The following is a 12,705-nucleotide window of genomic DNA, read 5'->3' as shown; positions in this document are numbered from 1 at the left end:
GAGTAGGACATTATGATATAAATGGCAGATGGAAAGTCATAAAAGTGGATCAAGAGGGAAATAAAGTAAGAGAATGTGTCGTTAGTCACCATAACACACAGATAAATTAAATATTATCCCTCCTTTTAGGAACAATCAGTATAGTAAAGGAAACAGGTACATAAACATAAAACACATTAAAATAATGTGGTAAGTCTTCTGTGAAATAGAATGTTTGAAGTGCTATGGGACCAAATGTAATGGAGGAAATATTCCCTCGTGTCCTGAGGAAAGTTGTTGGGTGTCAGGGAAAGCTAAAAAGAATTAACTGTTAGAAATCAACCATCTGGAAACAACCTAAATGTCCATTAACAAATAAATTGATAAAAAGTGGTATATATATATATACACAATGAATTGCCAGTTAGCCATTAAGAGAAAGAAATTTCTGATGCATGTCACAACAAGGATGAACCTTGAAAACGTCATGCCGAGCAAGTCAGTCAGTTGCAAAAGGATAAATGCTGTGTGAAGTCACTTATATGAAATATACAAATATAGAGAAACTAAAGATTATTAGTGGTTACCAGAGGTGGGAAAGGGGAGTTTTTTGCTTAGGGGGCATGGAGTTTATGCTAATGTTGGTGGAAGGATTTGGAAAATGATAATGAGAATTGTTGTACAACTTGAAGAATGTAATCAATGTCACTGAATTTTATGTGTAGAAATTGTTGAGAAGGGATATGTTTTTTTAATAATGTTTTATTGTGTTTTATGTGAAATTTTACACAGTAGATTAGATTCCCATTTACCAATTTTTATACCAGTTGTTCCATGACATTGGTTACAATTTTCAGTGTGTCAGTATTCTCATTATTTTCATTCTGTTTGTTCTGTCTTCATTGACTTAGCCTCCCTTCCCTTCCTTGTCTTCTCATCTGTGCTTTTGGGTACATGTCAATCATTTGATCTCATGTAGTTGATTGTTTAAGGAAGTGCGTTATTCAGAGTTGATATTGTTTATTTCATAAACCAACCTGTTATTTGGTTGAAAGGTGACCTCCCAGAAATTATTTCATTTCCAAGTTCAAAGGTGTCTTAGGCTAATAGTCTCGGGGGTTCCTCTAGTCTCTATCAGTCTAGTAGGTATAGCCTTTTTTTAGGAATTTGAATTTTGTTCTGCATTTTTCTCCCATCCTTTCAGGGAACTTTGAATGTGCCCCTGGTCAGAATGGCCAGCAGTGGTGGCTGTGCACTGTCTAGTTCTTCAGGTATCAGGTTAGAAGAGGCTGTGGTTTCTGTGGGCTATTAGTGCTGTGGACTATTTTCCTCTTTGAGCCTTTGGTTTCCTTCATTCTCTTTTGCTCCATACAAGTAGAGACCAATAGTTGTACCTTAGATGATTGCTCTCAATCTTTTTAAGATCCCAAATGCTACTCAAAAACTAGGATGTAGAACACTATCTTATGAACTGTGTTATGCCAATTGACTAAGTTGTTCCCCAAGACTATGGTCCTAAGCCTTTTAACCATGGAAACCAGTCCCACAAGTTGGTTGGCTATGTCTAGGAACTCTTTGTAACTGTACGCCCATGTGCTATTACATATATATGGATATATATGCAGCACACACAAATGAGTATATACCTACATATACCTACAGATATACCTATATATGCACGTATATTTACTTGCATATGCCTTCCTATACACATATATATACACATATCTACCTACATAACCACACATATATTTTTTGGTTGTTGTTACTATCGTTGCAAAATTGTGTACGTTATAGCATTTACTGAAATTGTCCCTTTTTCTTGTGTATTGCTTAGTGTCTTTATTTACCTTAAGTTTTTCTGACTTTGCTCATATTTGGTATTGCCTTTCCCATCATCAAAAATAACAAGTGTCTATGAATTGGAATATACTTGGCAGCAATGGATTTTTTTTTTTTTTTGGTTGCTATTTAGAAAGTGATTTCCTCTCCCCTCCCTCCCATCCCTGGTAACCATCAAAGAATGTTGATTTCTATGTGTGTATCTATTCTTGACTTTTTATAATAGTGAGACTATACAATATTTGTCCTTTTCTAATTCACTTATTTCACTCAGCATAATGTCCTCCAGATTTGTCCATGTAATAATATATTTGCAGAATCTTTGTTATTCTTTACAGTTGTATAGTATTTGTTTATCCATTGATTCTGTTGATGAGTGCTTAAGCTGTTTCCATCTCCTTGCAATTGTGAATAATGTTTCAGTGAACATAGGTGTGCATATGTTTATTCATGTTACTGCTATTATCTCTTGTACAGTTACCTGGGAGTGAGATGGATGGATCATAAGGTATTTCTGTTTTTAGCTTTTTGAGGGACAGCCATACCGTTTTCCCTAGTGTACCATTTTACAGTCCCACTAGCAGTGGATAAGAGTTCCAGTCTCCCCACAACCTTGCCAAAATTTGGTGTTTTGCAGGGGTGAGATGATATCTCATTGTAGTTTTGATTCACATCTCTCTAATGGCTAATGATCAGAAGCATTTTTTCATGTATTTGTTGGCCATGTGAATATACTTGTTGGTGAAGTGTCTGTTCATGTCCTTTGCTCATTTTTTTTCATTGGGTTGTTTGTGTTTCTGTTGATGGGTTATTGAAGTTTTCTGTAGATTTTGGAGATTAGATCATCATCAGATATGTGATTATTAAATATTTTCCCAGTCTGTAGATTATCTTTTTACTCTCTTGGTAAAGTCTTTTGATGAGCATAAGAATTTAATTTCAGGAGGTCCCAGTTATGAATTTAGCTTTTGTCACTCAGACATTTTTAATAGTGTTTGATAAGTTATTCATGCCAAAACTTAGGTCTCCTAGTTTTGTCCCTGTGTTGTTTTCCAGGAACTTTATAGTTTTAGTTTTGACATTTAGACCTTTGACACATTTGAAGTTAGTTTTTGTGCATGGTGTGCGATATGGATGCCATTTCATTTTTTCTACTAATGTATATCCAGTTTTGCTAGCATCATTTGTAAAAGAGACTATTTCTTCCCCACCAAATTGACTTAAAGCTTTGATGAAGATTAGCTGCCCAGAGATGGATGGACTTACTTCTTGGTTCTCAATTCTATTCCTTTGGTCAGTGTGTCTGTCTCCCATGCATCTGTCAGTTTGTCATACTGTGGTAGCTTGTGAGTTGCTGTGATGCTGGAAACTATGCTAGTAGTATTTGAAAAACCAGCAGAGTCACTCCTACAAAGGGGTTTAAGTGAAGCCTACAGACTAAGATAGACTAGGAAGAAGGATCTGGCAGTCTACTTCTGAAAAAACTGGGCAGCAAAAACCTTATGAATAACAGTGGAACATTACTGGTGTAGTGCCAAAAGATGAGCCCTCTCAGTTGGAAAGCACTCAAAATACGACTAGGGAAGAGCTGACTTCTAAAAGTAGGGTCAACCTTAATTACGTGGATAGAGTCAAACTTTCAGGACCTTCATTTGCTGGTGTGGCATAACTCAAACTCAGAAGAAACAGCTGCAAACATATTAATAACTGGAACAGAAATGTACGAGGTATGAATCTAGGAAAATTGGAAGTTGTCAAAAAAGAAATGAACCACAAAAGATCAATATCCTAGGCATTGGTGAGCTGAAATGGAATGGTATTAGCCATTTTGAATCAGATGACCATATGGTCACTTACGTAGGCAATGACAAATTAAAGAGGAACATTATCACATTCGTTGTGAAATAGAACATTTCAAGATTGATCCTGAAGTACAGCACTGTCAGTGATTGGATAATATCCAGAAGCCTGCAAGGAAGACCAGTTAATATGACTATTACTAAAATTTACTCATCAAACACTAATGGCAAAGATGAGGAAATTGAAAATTTTTACCAGCTTCTCAAGTCTGAAATTGACAAAAAACGCAATAAAGATGCATTGCTAATTACTTGTGATTGGAATGCAAAAGTTGGAAGCAAAGAAGAAGGACCAGTAGTTGGAAAATATAGCCTTGGTGATAGAAACAAAACTGGAGATCGCATGATAGAATTTGCAGTACCAATGACTTCTGCATTGCATATACCTTTTTTTAAAAAATATGTAAATGGAGATTGTACAAGTGGACTTCACAGGATGGAATACAGAGGAATCAAATTGACTACATCTGTAGAAAGAGACAATGGAGAAGATCAATATCATTAGTCATAACACAGCCGGAGGCTGACTGTGGGGCAGATCATTAATTGCTCATATTCAAGTGCAAGTTGAAGCTGAAGAAAGTTAAAACAAGTTCATGAGAGCCAAAGTACCACCTTTAGTATATCCCAACTGAATTTAGAGACCATCTCAAAATAGATTTGACACATTGAACACTAATGACTAAAGACCAGATAAGCTGTAGAATGACTTCAAGGACATCATACATAAAGAAAGCCAAAGACCATTTAAAAAGACAAGAAAGAAAGAAAAGAAAAAAATGGATGTCAGAAGAGACCCTGAAACTTGCTCTTGAACGTTGAGTAGCTAAAGCAAAAGGAAGAAATGATGAAGTAAAAGAGCTGAACAGAAGGTTTCCAAGGGTGGTTTGAGAAGACAAAGTAAAGTATAATGACATGTACAAAGACCTGGAGTTAGAAAACCAGAAGAGAAGAACATGTTCTGCATTTCTCAAGGTGAGAGAACTGAAGGAAAAAAATCGAGCCTCAATTTGCAATATTGAAGAATTCAATGGTAAAAAAAAAAAAAATCGAATGACCCAGGGAGAACCAAAAGAAGATGGAAGGAATACACAGTCACTGTGCCAAAAAGAATTGGTCGTTATTCAACCATTTCAGGCAAAGGCATTAGGCTGTGTGGATTATAACACATTATGGATAACATTGCAAGAATAGAAATTCTGGAACACTTAATGGTGCTCCTGCAGAACCTGTTCATAGGTCAAAAGTCAGTCATTCGAACAGAAAAAAGGAATACTGCATGTTTTAAAGTCAGGAAAGGTGTGCTTTTTAATACTTTAAAGAGGTCTTTTGCAGCAGATTTGACTAACGCAGTAAGTTTGTTGATTTCTTGACTGTTGTTTCCATGGATGTTGACTTTGGAATCCTGTATATAAGTCTTTTGAATTCCTTATCAGGAATTCTTTACCGTTCTTCCTCAGGAAGGTTTTCTGCCCCTTTATTTGGCCCATTTGCTTGAGCCATCCTATCTTGTTTTTTCACATGATTTATTTTCTGCTAGCTTCAATTCATTTAATTATTAATTTTTTTATGTATAACTTTATTGATTGTATGTATGTTTATTTTGTGTTGATTATTTTGTTTTGGTGTTTTGAGCTTTGTTTCTTCTCTTTCTCTTTTGAATGTCTTTCTTCCTTTGTATTATTTCAAGTTTTTGTTGTTGTTTTTGTGGTTCTGATCTCTTTTGGACTTTGGTGGTTGCTGTTGGCCCAGCATGATTTCCTCTGACTTGTGGTTCAAAGCCATGTGCAAGTCTTCTGTGGTTAGGCTCTCATGTCTTCTCTTGACAGATTCAGTGGAGGCGGGAAAGTAGGTTCTTTCCCTGATATTAGATTTCAATGTTGGGATGTCTGGGTCTCTCCACAGCCCTTTTGGGATTGTGGGGTCCTTCTGGTTTGGTGCTAGCAGTTAATGCATTCTCTTTTTGCATTCTCTTGAGATCAGGGCAGGACGTCTCTGTATCCACTGTCAGGGAATGTTATCTAAATGGATGGTGTAGGCCTGCTGTGTGTACACAAATTGGAATTTCGGTAGTTTGTGGGGTATCAAGGAGTTTAGGTACAAGCGTACGTGACCTGCAGAAACTTCTTGGGTGTGGGGTGTGTGACTTTGAAGCCTGGTGGAGGTTAGACCAGGGCACTAGGATCTCCTGTTCATCGTTTGGCAGAGATGCAGCTGGCACCTGTCAGGAAATGACTGGCTTTGCTGATGAAGTGATGTGTCTGTTCAACTGGTCAATGGAGAGTGAGTGACAGGAGTATTTGCGCTGGTTCTTACCCACACCATCTGTTGCAGGGTGGTGGGGTAAGAATGCATTGGTCACCAGTCACTGATCTCTGTGTGAGTGGCACTGGAAATGGCACAGCTGGTTGTTGGGTGAGTGAGGTGGTTGGGGTAGGGGAATTGGGCCTTCCACCTCCGATCACTGCTCTGGTAGTGGGAACGCATGCAACTGTTTGCCAGGCGGACAGAGTATTTCAGGGGTGGGCTGAGAATGCATGAGCCTCTAGTCACGGGTCCAATGGTGTGGGAGTGTGTGCCTTGGATCACTGGGTGAGCAGAGTGCTGTGAGGATGGCAGGGCAGTGTAAGCCTATGGTCACAACTCCAGTGGCATGGGAACATGTGGCACATATCACTGGGTGGAAGGGGCACACTACCTGTCTCCAGGATTGTGGAGAAGAGGAGAAAGGGAGCCTGTTCCCCCAGTTTCTGGCCTGAGTGATCAGGATCCAGCCCCTACTGAATGTGAGCAGAAGGGGGGCTGTCCAGAACCTGGTCAGGTGGGGGATTTCTAGCCACCATTCCAAGGATTCTCCACTCTGTCAGCACCACCTGCCCAAATGATCAGGGACCATGGCTGATGAGTAGTTCTGTCCTTATTTTCTGACTCCCTCCCTGCTCTGTGGTCACCTGGATCCCTAGACTCTCACCTGACTTCTTGTACTTTCTGTACTTAGATCCGGTTCATGTTCTGCTCACCTTGCTTCACTCCAGATTTGTGTACACAGTATCTCTGCCTCCTGCTGGGGATCCCATGAAGTTAATTCCCCGTGCATCTCACCCAGGAATGGCTGCTCACTTTGTTTCAAGATGGCCATGCTGTATCATGCTGGCTTGCACGGCACCCATGATCTGTAAATCTCCTCATTTGCTGTTTTCATTCAGTTTCTCCTTCTAGTCAACGTTTTATCTAATTCTTCATCCTTCAGTTTCCTGTCCTGGGTTACCATATTGTCATCTGTATCTGTTTCACTTGGCTTCTCTGTTCTTTGCTATAAGTTCTTGGTATTTAAAATATCACCTATCCTTCAGTTATGACAGACACAATCTTAATATTTCATATCAATGCTAAACCTCTAGCTGAAAAAAAAATCAATCAATATGCATTTATCAACTCCTCTGGAAGCATTTCTTGGAGAAATTTATTCTTCTCTACTTCTTTCTCCAGGCAGCACAAAATGAAATAAACACAGTTTATCTCCATATTAATTTCTTTTTATTTCACAAATATTTATTGAGCACATATTATAAGTGGAGCATATAGTAGATTCTAAATATTTACATATTTTTGAAATTATATATGGTATCCCTCCTTAGGAATCCTTACACCAGTGGAGAAGATAGATATTCAAAATGTTCAAATAAATAAAAACATTGAATTGTTTTAAGTTTCATGAGGGTGGTAACTAGCATTATGGGAGCATATAATGGGTGGTTTTGTTCAAAAAAGGAAGTGTGGGAAGGATTGCTTAAACAAGTGATATATAAAGTGAGGTCTGCTGAAGAAAGTCAGAGTCCTGTAAGTGAAGAGAGAGGGGTGATGGTATAAATGTGTTTCTGATAGAGGAAGCCATGGATCTCAAGGCCCTACTGTGGGAGTACACATGGCACTATGGTGGGTAGACCTCAAAGAAAAATAAGCGAGGAAAAAGCACAGAAGGAAGGAGTCTAAAATTATCCTGAGAAACATGTAGAGGACAGTATAGCCAGAGCCTTGAGACCATATTAAGAGCTTGCTCTTTTAATCAAGGTAAAAATATATATATGTAACATAATATTTGCCATCTCAATGTTCTTTACATGTACAGTTCAATGATATTGTGTTCATCACATTGTACAATTGTCTTGGGCTGGGTTCTCTAGAGAAGGAAAACCAGTGAAGCATATAAGTATATACAGAGAGATTCATATCAAGGAAACAGCTCACAAGATTGTACAGGCTAGAACATCTCAAATCTGTGGATCAGAATAGAGGCTTCTTTCTAGTCATGTAGCCATGGGGGCTGGTGAACCCAAGATCAGCAGGTGAGAGAGCAGGGCTCTTGCTCACAGGCTGAGAAGATCAACAAATCCCAAGATTGGCAGGCAAGACCACAAGGCTTCTCCTGATTCACATAGCTGCAGGGGTTGGTGAACCTGAGATTGGCAGGTTGGAGGGCAGGGCTCCTGTTCACAGGCCATAAAGATCCGTGAATCCCAAGATCGACAGATAAGCTAATAGTTCAAGTCCCAAGAAAGGGAGGTCAGATGAACAGGAGGCAAGTAGCAAGACCCAGCAAGAGCAAAAAGACAGAAAGTCTACTTATATTCAAATGCAGGCCACACCCACAAGGAAACTCCCCTTCAACTGACTGGCTACTCACAGCAGATTGCATCATGGAGGTGATCACATATAAACACTGAGTATCATAACCCAGTCAAGCTGACACACAATCTGAGTCATCACAACAACCATCACCATTATCCATTTCCAGATTTTTCCATGGTAATGATTTTATTGTTTATCTTCAGATCGGTGAATGGTTAGTGAGGTGATTAAACCAGGGAGAGATGTGATCAGGTTTTCAATTCAAAAATATTATTTAGCCACGGTATAGAAAATGATCTCCATGAGGACAAACAGGCAGTATAGATATTTGTTAGTAGACCTTTATAGTAGTAAAAGTGAGAGTCTAGTACTAATAGATTTATAATTTCTGTAAGTGTGGTTTTACATCTCTGGAAGTTTTACCTAAATAAATTATACGATCTTTGAGAAAACTGATGTCACTTTCTATACATTTTATAACTAACTCATTCTAAAAGCAACAAAAGCCAATATGTCATGTAATATAGTATTTCTTACATTTTTGAGTATTCAAACATGCTTATGAGCTTAGCCATTAGACATTTAAGATAATTTTCTAATATTTCCACAAAACAAGACATATAATAGATCTTAATTAGGAGATAAGGGGTCGTGTTAGTGCAGCAGTTTAGTGCTGGGCTGCTAACCCCACGGTCAGCAGTTTAAACCCACCAGCTGCTCAAAGGGAGGAAGATATGATGGTCAGCTACTGTAAAGATTACAGCCTTAGAAACCCAATGGGGCAATTCTACTGTGTCCTATAGAGTCACTGTGAGCTGGAATCAACTCAACAGCAGCAGGTTTGGTTTTCTTTTTTTGGGTTAATTTGAAGATAAGTATTGAACTAAAAAATGTGTATTTTTTCTTTAGTTACGTGACAATATTATTTAAATTGGAAACGAAGTTACATTCAAATGGAAATTGTATATGAAAATTTTGCAGGTATAGATGAATAGAGAATTAATAGTTTTGAATGCATTATTTTTATGAGTATGTAAAATAGTACAGTCAAATATAGTATTAAATTATAATTTTAGATGTGAATAAAATAAAAACAAAACTTTAAAGTATTCAAAATTTAACTTCTCATAAATTCAGTTACACTTGGTTCTAAGGTAGGATGCAATGCTTAAAGCATAATTCAGTAAATGATATTTCTTTTTTTACTTTTATTTATTTGACATAACTCTAATCATATTTTTTTTGTCATCTACATGGATTTTTGTAAAATAGATCAAAAAGGAAGAGTTAATCTGGATATATTTTAATCAACGATCTGTCCTTTTGCAGAAATTCTCACAGATCTAAGTTTTACATTAACTATTTAAAATCAAACAAGTGGACTTTCAGGGATAATGTAATTTAAGAAGACAGGCACATAGGTATCCCCAAGGGAATCTGTTATGTCAAACTATTCTAAGAGTAAATGAACTAGGAAACTAGTGAGTATTGTTTTTCTAGGTGGCTACTGTCTCTCTGGCATAGCATTTTTTTTTTTCTTAATATGCACATTTCATGATTTCTTCATTTTTATTCTGATAAAATCAGTTTGTCTCAATGCAGTTTAAATTAATTAGGTCTTATCAGAAATTTAAAAAATGCTAATAAGAGGAAATCAAAGTGAATGAGGCAAGAACAGTAGATTTAGCACTCTGACTTCAATATTAATGAGCATTTGATCTACTTATTGCAACCAAAATACAACTTTGGAACTGATTATAATCACTTTGAACTGGGTAGTCTTAGCAACAACTCTCATTAAATATCAAGAGACAAATACAAACGTCTGTATCACATTGAGGTTCTAATTTAGTTTAGAAACATAAGTAATACCACGTAAAAAAAATAATAATGTCTTTTATTTTATGATTCCGATCAATAGTATTGCCCTTCCTCTATATACCAAGCATTGTGCTTGCCAGCAAGTTAAATGAAAAAAAGTTGAGGTTTGATAGAGGGAAAGACCTGGGTCCAAAAACTGCTCTAGCAACATGATCTAAGAAATCAGTCACTCACTTTTATCCAACTTCCCCAACTCTATTTCTCTCATCCACTAAAGGACTATAACACTGATCTTACAAAAGTTTTGTACATATTAAATCTTGGTAATAAATACAAATATCCATATTATGAGAAAACAGAACTGTGCTTGGAACAGTAAGTCTTTTTACTAATTAATGAATATCAGGGGTCTAACATAGTAAATATCTCATAGTAGATACTACAGCCTTCAGTATGGATGATGTCTGAACATGGAGAAAATGGAAATTCTCACAAATGAACCAATAAATAACATCAAGATAAATGGAGAAGAAATATAAGTTGTCGATGATTTCATTCCACTTAGAGCAATAATCAAAAGTCATGAGAGTAGCAGTCAAGATATCAAATGATGTATGGCACTGGGAAAATCTGCTCCAAAGACATTTTTTAAAGAATTTATTTTAGTTGTTACTTTTGTTGTTGAGAATATATATGTATAGCAGAACATACAACAATTCAACAATTTCTACACATCCAATTTGGTGACATTGATTATATTCTTCAAATTGTGCGCTATAATTTTCCAAATTCTTCTACCACCATTAACATACACTTACTGGCCCCTAAGTTTACTGTGTAGTCTTTCAAGTTACTTTTGTAAATTTGGTCCCGTGTAGGTAACCTGATTCTGACTCATAGCTACCCTATAGGACAAGGTAGAACTGCCCCATAGAGTTTTCAAGGAGTGGCTGGTGGATTCAAACTGCCAACCTTTTGGTTAGCAGCCAAATGCTTAACCCACTGTGTCATTAGAGCTCTGTAGTTCTTAAAAAAAAAAAAGCAAAGAAACTTGTTGCCATTTAGTCTATTCCGACTCATAGCAATCCTACAGGACAGAGTAGAACTGCCCCATATAGTTTCCAAGGCAGTACATCACAGTAGGAATAGACTGCCACATCTTTCTCCCTCAGTGTGGTTGGTGGGTTTGAACCACTGACTTTCGATTAGCAGTGGAGCACTTAGCCATTGCACCACCGGGGATACAAACCCCATATTTCTTAAATAAGAACAATTCTGAAAGCAAGCATTCTTTATTAATTAAGTTAAACTATTGTTTGGTTTTTAGAGGACTTCCAGGGGATATATTTGGCTTAATGTTTAAAGATTATCTCAGGGAAATATTAAGGGAAGTTCATCTAGCCTCCATGGCTCCAGAAAGTCTGGATTACATGAGAATTTGAAATTCTGTTCTGCATTTTCTCCCTTTTGATTAGGATTCTTCTTTAGAATCTTTGATCAAAATGTTCAATGATCACAGCTGGGCACCATCCAGTTTTTCTGATCTCATGTCAAAGAAGGCAGCTTTCATGGAGGTAATTAACTACATATTTCATTTCTTCCTCCTCTTCCTGACTCTCTTCCTCTGTTGCCTTAGGCAAATAGATACCAATTGTGTCTTGCATGGCTGCTTGCAAGCTTTTTTTAGGGCCTTTTTAAAAAAGTTTTAAAAATCATAGATATCACTTTGAGGACTAAGCTCCATCTTACCTAAGCCATGGCCTTTTCAATCACCTCATATGCATGTGAAAGTTGGGTAATGAAAAAGGAAGACTGAAGAAGAATTGATGTATTCAAACTGGCGTTGTTGAGGAATATTGACTATACCATGGACTGCCAAAAGAATGAATAAATCAGTCCTTTATGAAATACAACCAGAAGGGGGGATGGCAAGACTTTGGCTCACTTACTTTGAACAAATCATTAAGAAAGACCAAACACTAGAAAGTGACACCATGTTTGGTAAAGCAGAGGGCCCACAAAAACGAGGGAAACCCTCGGCGAGATGTGCTGACACAATAGCCACACAACAATTGACTCAAACATGCCAACAATCATGAAGATGGTGCAGAACTGAGTAATGTTCCATTCTGTCCACCATGATTTGGCCAACTCAGTGGCAAATAACAATAACAGGCATTAAGTCTGCAGTAGCTGCTGTTTCTACGAATGCTAGCTTTTATTCCTTAGTGGGATTAAAGTAGAGGGAAAATAAACACAATTTTTGTAGAAGATAGGTTTTCCTGGGAAGAATTCCAAATAGTTCATATTATTAAACAACAAATAACACTCTCAAGTGTTGTGCAGAAAAAAAGAAATCAGTGGAGTTTGGAGTGGATGGAAAGGGCATTATGCAAAAGGTGAGGCTCATTAAGGACTTTAAGGGTGAATATCATTTGCAAAGAGGCAGCTATTTCACACAACATTTTTATTAACAGTGAGAGAAGCACCAGAAGTACATTGTATTTGACTTGGCTAACTACTATAATTTTTGTTTAAATCTTGTTAATTAAGTTCACCCGAAGTAACCTTCACT

The sequence above is a fragment of the Loxodonta africana genome, chromosome 5 (genome assembly GCF_030014295.1).
Source record: "Loxodonta africana isolate mLoxAfr1 chromosome 5, mLoxAfr1.hap2, whole genome shotgun sequence".
In the NCBI taxonomy this organism is placed as follows: Eukaryota; Metazoa; Chordata; class Mammalia; order Proboscidea; family Elephantidae; genus Loxodonta; species Loxodonta africana.
Note: the sequence above shows the minus strand (reverse complement) of the source record.